Raw genomic sequence first — 7126 nt, forward strand, 5'->3', positions numbered from 1 at the left:
TTTATTATTGTACAATTACAATTAACAAACGAATAATTTTTTTTTTAATTAAATGAGTATTAATTAATATAAATCACAGTCAAGGGGAGGGGGAGAAAAAATAAGAAAAAAACATTTTAAACGTGTTTGTTTATGTTTGTACGATTATCGACATTTTCCAATAACGATTTATTTTAATAATTACGTCACAATATTATATTAAAGGATAAAGTATATTTTGTATAAATGATTTCCTTGCAAAAACGCGGGAAAAATTATTAAAAAGAAAATATATACGTATACTTAAATGTAAAAAAAAAAAAAAAGGTAAAAAAAATCTACAGCATTATTAAATTTTATAAACCGTGGTACAGAAGAATCAAAAGCAAAATATTATGAAAGTATTACCAACATCGAAAAGCGAAAAAAAAAATTTAAAAAATTAAATACGAATAAACGTAAATAATTAAAAAAATAAAAAGAAAAAAAGAAAGGAAATTCTCATTTATATTAATTTTAATTAAGAAAATTAAATAAAATAAAAACGTTGATTTTATTTTTTCAATAAAAAAGAAAGAAATTTTTGCGCTTGTTAAAGTTGGCAATCGTTATGTTATTTTAAATTAGCTTTTGGGTTCGAGATTGAAAACCCTGAAATTTGTTTCGAAGACCTTTGTTTTGTCTATTAAATATGGCTGCCGTCTAAATATTTTGGAGGGTGACTCGGGAGCCAAAACGTATTATTTAATTATAATATAATTATTTTTATTTTATCTATAACATTTAATAAGTGGTTAAAATGTGCAATTAACTATAATTAATTAAATAAGTGATTGTTTGAATAAACAAAATGAGGAAACCGTTAAAAACCTTGTGTTTACATCGCGTCCTGTGGTAAATCGTTTCTACGCTGTCATATTTCTGTAAGTTGTTTAATTATACATATAAATTATTATTATTTATCCATAACTAATGAATTTCGACTCGATTCAATTATTTAAATAACGTTTTAAAACGACGTAATTATAATTTCATTTCATTGTTATATTGCAATTGTATATTTATGGCTAAACAAAAATGTCCGCCATTTTGAATGATCGTCGCTCTATTTCGGTGTGTGTGTATGTATATCTTGGCCAACTTAAAATACTTTTCCATTAAAAAAAAAACCGTGAAACAAAAACAAAACAAATATTTTACACTTTTATTTAATATTATATATATATAAATTAATTTTCTTATAAATTATATAATATATATATTAATATTAATATCGTCCTTGATTTCTATGTTTATGTTCGTTTGCGTTTTGAAATCAATTTACCTTGTTAAAAATAATACAAATTGCCAATAAATCCGTGTCTAGTTTATTTATTTATTAATAATTACTCGTGTTATAATCAATCATCATTAACGGAAATAAATTTTTTTTTTATTCGGTTGTCATTATAACGATAAGATATTGTTTTCTATATGTTAATAATAAAACACAAAACGAGACGACGGATTTGAGTTCAACCTTTTTGGGTCATTTATTTTATTTTTTTGATATTACAAAATAATTCATTTTGTTTCTATTTAGTAATTATTATTATCATTATTATTAGTGTTATTTCTAATCGTTCCGTCGTTTACAAAAAAAAAAAAAATATATTCATTAAAAGTTTTCTTATTTTACTTTATTCGTTTTCAAACGTTTTTATTATTATTATTATTAATATTTGGAAATTTGATTTTTACTTGTTTGTTGTTGTTGTTGTGTGTTTGTTGTACATTTTGCTTCGACGATTATTTATTTATTTATTTATATAAAATGTCGGTTGTATTTTGCATTTACATATATATATGCACACTAGGAGTGTATGTATATGTATATATACGTGAAATGAAAAAGAAATTCTTATTTGACTTGGATTCATTTAATTATTCAAATGAAAAACTAGTTTTTTTTATGATAAAAAAATAATAACAGTCCGTAATAAATAATACGAGATTCGTGTGTGTGTTGTGTGCGTGTGTATTACTGAGCATGAGTGAACTCTTGTTTCATCCGGTTTTTTTTTTTTCCTTCGAGTGAGAGAATTAAAAGGGCACAACTATCAAAATTCGTCACCGCCATTTTTATTTCTATCTCTTTCTATCTCTCTCGTCTCTCGCTTAAATTTATTTGTCGTATTTAATCGTACTTATTTTATTTTTTTTATTTTAAACGACGATTTAAATAATAATTTTAAGTAAAGAAAGAGAGAGAAAGATAGAGAGAGAGAGTAAAAGTGATTTTAAAACGACAAAGTAAAATAGATTCGAGAGTGAGAGAGAGAGAGAGAGAGAGAGAGAGAGAACATGTATGTCATTTTATATAATATTAGATAATACGTTGTTGTTATTATTATTATTATTATTATTATTATTATTGATGTCTGAGAGCAAATTATTTAACATGACGAAATCGTATCGTATCGTATCGTTTTTTTTTTTTTTTTTTTTTTTTTTTACTTGTTTATTTATTTATTTATTTAATTAATTTGCGTGCTTTTTTCACGGGGGAAACATACAAAAATAAAATAAATAGAGAAAAAAAGATGCATAATAATAATAAACAACTTTGATTTTGTGAAAAATAAATTTTTTAAGTTGGCAACGCCGAATTTTTTTGTTGTTGTAAAGTGATAGCTTTGATTTAGCTATTGGAATATGGAATGAGATTTTTTTACTATTTTTTATTTGATTCGCCATATTTTATTATTTTTTAATTAGTTGATGGTTTTATTACGTTTAAAATGATTCGATTTATTATTATTATTATCATTATGTATTTTTGTTATTATCTATTTTATGTATATTAAAACAACAACTCGTAAATTATCGATCCATGTTTTTTTTTTTTTTCTTTCGTTTGTGAAGTGTAAAAAGACTAATAATCACTCTCTCTCTCTCTTTCTCTTTCTCTTTCTCTCTCTCGTGTCGGCTGCTTTTTTTACACACGAGAATAATTTTGCAATTTCAACATTTGATATTAATCTGGTTTTTTGGTACGAATTCGAACATTAAAAGAAAAAAAGGAAGGAAAAAAACGTTATTCCTTTCCTCCCATCATCATTAACATGAATATTAGGTTATGATATTAGTGTCATTATTTATTTCTCAAGGAGAGTTACTTTTACAAAAAGTAACCGTTTAAGTGCTAAGACTATAAAATAAAAATCATTATTTTATGATGGTAATAATAATAATAATAATAATAATAATCATGATAATAACCATTATTATCATCATCATTATTACTATTTTTATTTTTTTTATTACCTGTTAATAATAACTGGATCATTTCGATTTGTTTGATCAAATTGATCTTCGTCTCAGACTTCTTCGTTATTCTCATTGTTGTTGTGGTTTGTTGGATTATTTCGAAAACTTTTCATAACTTTTGATTTCTTTTATTTACATGCTTGTGTGTGTGTGTGTGTGTGTAAATTAGAGTGAGAGAGAGAGAGAGAAGGATAAAAAGTAAAATGGTATGAAAATAATTATGAAAAGTGTCATTTGATGTACCGAAAGTAAGAGAGAGAGAGAGAGAGAGAGGGGGGGGGGGGATGAATCAAACAAAAGTTTTAGTTTATTTCTCTCTCTCTCTCTCTCTCTTTCTCTCACTAGTTTTTTCAATTTTTCTTCTTTGTTGTAAAAATTTATTGTTTTAATAATTATTACTATTATTATTTGGCAAATAATAATAATAATAATAATAGTTATTGATGGATTTTAATTGATTCGAGTCAAAAGTTCAAGTTTTGTTAATCATTTCGATAATGTGAAATGAAAAAAAAAAAAAAAAAAAAGAATCGAGTAATGTTTGTCGGTTTTTCAATCATGTAAAAATGTTTTTTTTAATTTTTTTTTCTTAATTTTCTCACAGGCAATCTGTTTATAATATTAGGTTTGTGGTGGTACATTCGAAACATTCGAAATTGAAAAAGGATTTGCTTTTTTGTAATTTCATGATATGCCAAACCTCTCAATTTGATGTTTAAATGAGATTTTCTTTGTTTTTGAATCATTTCTACCTTTGTTCGAATCCCTTTAAAAAATTTCATGACATTTTTCCCTTTTTTCAATAAGATTAATTTAAAAAAAAAAAAAATGGTGGAGATTATATTTAACGACACATTATTATTATTATTATTATTAATAATTTTTTTAATTTTTTCTTCTTTTTCGAATTTGGAACAATTTGTTTTTATCTCTTGTTCTTGAGGAGTTTTGTTTTGTTTTGTTTTCTTTATTATTAAATAAATTTCCATTTTGTTTTTTTCTAAAAGTTTGAATTATAAAATTGATGTTTATCTTATCTGAATTTCAAAAATAAGAAAAAGCTTTTCCTTTATATTTTGTTGTCGTTGTTGTTGTTGATAATTTTTTACTGTTGTCAGGAAACGGAAATGAGTATTTAATAATTTTTTTTTCTTTTTTTTTTCTGTTTCTGATGAATGTTTATGTCGGATTATTGACTTTCAATCACACCAAAAAAAAAAAAAAAATTTTTTTCGGTTCGTTAATGAATAATTATACGACGTTGATGAAATAAAATAAAATGGTGATGATGGGTAATAAAATGGACGAACGATGTGATGATGAATCTCTCGTAAAATAAAATCGCCATATTAAAAAAAACTTGCAAATCGTCAATAATAACAATAATTATTATTATTATTACTAGGGGTTTACCATTAATTATAACACGGTGAGTATCGATTTGAGATTTCACGTAAATCGTGTTCCTTTTCGTTCGAATGGTCCTTTAAGGATTCTGTGCTTCCTCGCTTCTCTCTCTCTCTCTCTCTCACTCTCTCTCCCTGCTACTGAGAATAGAAGAAAGGTGGAAGAAGAAAAAAAGAAGATGATTATGAATGAGAAAAAAAAGTTTGGTTGATTGGTTGGTTGGTTGTTTGATAAGAACAACAACAGAAACAGCAACACGTGTAAAATTGGCAAAGAGAAAAGTTTCGATATTTGTCGTAGGTTCGATATTGATGATAGTGTTAATAATAATAATAATAATAATAATATTGATGACGACGACGATGATGGTGATGATGATGATGATGATGATGCGTAACGTTATCCTTTCGGTCTGACGTTTGTTAAATTTCGCACACAGGCACACACAGGTGACAACGGAAACGTTATCCGATTTCAAATCTTGTTTGTTTGCTTTTTTTTTTTATTTTATTTTATTTTATTTATCCATTCAAAATTTTTAATAACGAATACGAAACTATTTCGATTTCGACTTTTATTATTATTATTATTATTATTATTATTATTATTGAATTCGCGAAATGAAAAAATTTTTTTTTCGGAGTAGTATGTTTAAAAAGTTGTTTTTATTTCCTTTTTCTTTACCTTCGAGGCAATAATTTCATGTAACGGTTTGAAAATTATTATTATTATTTATTTGTTTCTTTCGGTTTTCCACCGATCGGGTAAGGGGGAGGAAGGAGGAAAGGGGTAAAAATATTTTCGTTAAGATTTTTGGTTTAATTCCGATCGTCGTCATCATCATCATCATCATCCCGATCATCCCTTTTCGACTGTCGCGTTCGATTATCGTTTTTTTTTAAACGTTCCTGTGCTATTACTACGATTTCGTAATAATGAATGACGCAATAGTATTAGGCTTAACTACTACCGTAATAATAATAATAATAATAATAATAATAATAATAATAGGAACTACTTTGACGAGGAAAAACGATGTACAAACGAAACTACTTTATTTGCTCAGCATTTATTAGTTTATTTATTTTTCTTATTTGCTTTTGAATTTTTCGTTTCCTCTCTACACCCTCTCGCATCCTCCCGCTTCCCTCTCCCCGCCCCACCCCCTCCCTTTAGTGAAATACGTATATATATATATAAGAGCAAATATTAGTATTATTATTATTATTTAACGTTGTATGTGTGCAAATGAAAATTACATTGGTTTATTTTGTCTGACATCGCATCAGTCGAATATACTTTAAATTATTATTATTATTATTATTATTATTATTATTATTATTATTATTATTATTATTATTATTATTATTTTGTGTGCTTTACTTCATTACATCTCCATGTTTGGATTTTAAGTTGGAAAAACAACAGCCAAAAAAAAAAAAAAAAAATTCAAAATGGCGCTATTTAAAAATATTAATTGCTTCGTTCACAACCGTTTTGTTTTGTTTTGTTTGTCTCTCTCTTCGTAAATGGCGAATCGATTATTATGCCATCGTGTATGGGTTCGGCAACAAAAAACAATAATAATAATAGTAATAATAATAATAATAATAATAATAATAATAATAATAATAATAATAATAATAACGTCGATGATGATGATGGTAATAATAAATGTTTGTGAACGATTCATGTGGCTGGCATCAATAATAATAATAATAATAATAATGTCCGTGTCATTTTTTTTTTCTTTCTTTTGTTTGCCATCGATAAATTTGTTTTCTTATTGTTGTTGTTGTCGTGGTTGTTGTTGTTGTTGTTGATGTTGATGTTATTAAAAGGCTTTTAACGGTTTTTTAATTTAATTTTTCAAATCTCAATATAATCCGTCGTAATTTTTATTACTCGTCGCAAATTTATCCGTGTTATTAACAAAAAAATTAAAAAAATTAAAAATAGAATGGAGAAAAAAAAACATAATGTATTGTGTTGAGTTTTTCTTTGTTTTAATTTTGCCATTTTTCCCCTCCCCCTCTTTTCCTCTTTTCCAAACCAAACCATCCATCCTCCCTCGATTGAGGAATGCAGTGAAAGGGAGGGGAGGGGAATCGGTTTTTAAAAGGAAAAATGCAAGAGGGTTGGAAAAAAGTAAAGTCTTTTTTAGGGAAACATCACGGGAACGGTGGGGGATGGAGAGGGGAAGAAGGGGGAAAGGAAGAGAATATGAAAAAAAGTGACGAAGATTCTCGAAATCGATTTATCAAAATGAAATTTTTATGTCTTTCTTAATCTCTCTCTCTCTCACTCACTCTCTCTTTCTAGTTTTCTCCGTGAGGATTTTTCCCCCAAATTTTGAAAACATACGGTTTGAGGGAGAGGGGGAGGAAGGGGGGAGACCTGATTTTTTTTTTTTTTTCCCGATGAAAAACGA

This window comes from Pediculus humanus, genomic scaffold (genome assembly GCF_000006295.1).
Source record: "Pediculus humanus corporis 1103172108263 genomic scaffold, whole genome shotgun sequence".
Lineage (NCBI taxonomy): Eukaryota > Metazoa > Arthropoda > Insecta > Psocodea > Pediculidae > Pediculus > Pediculus humanus.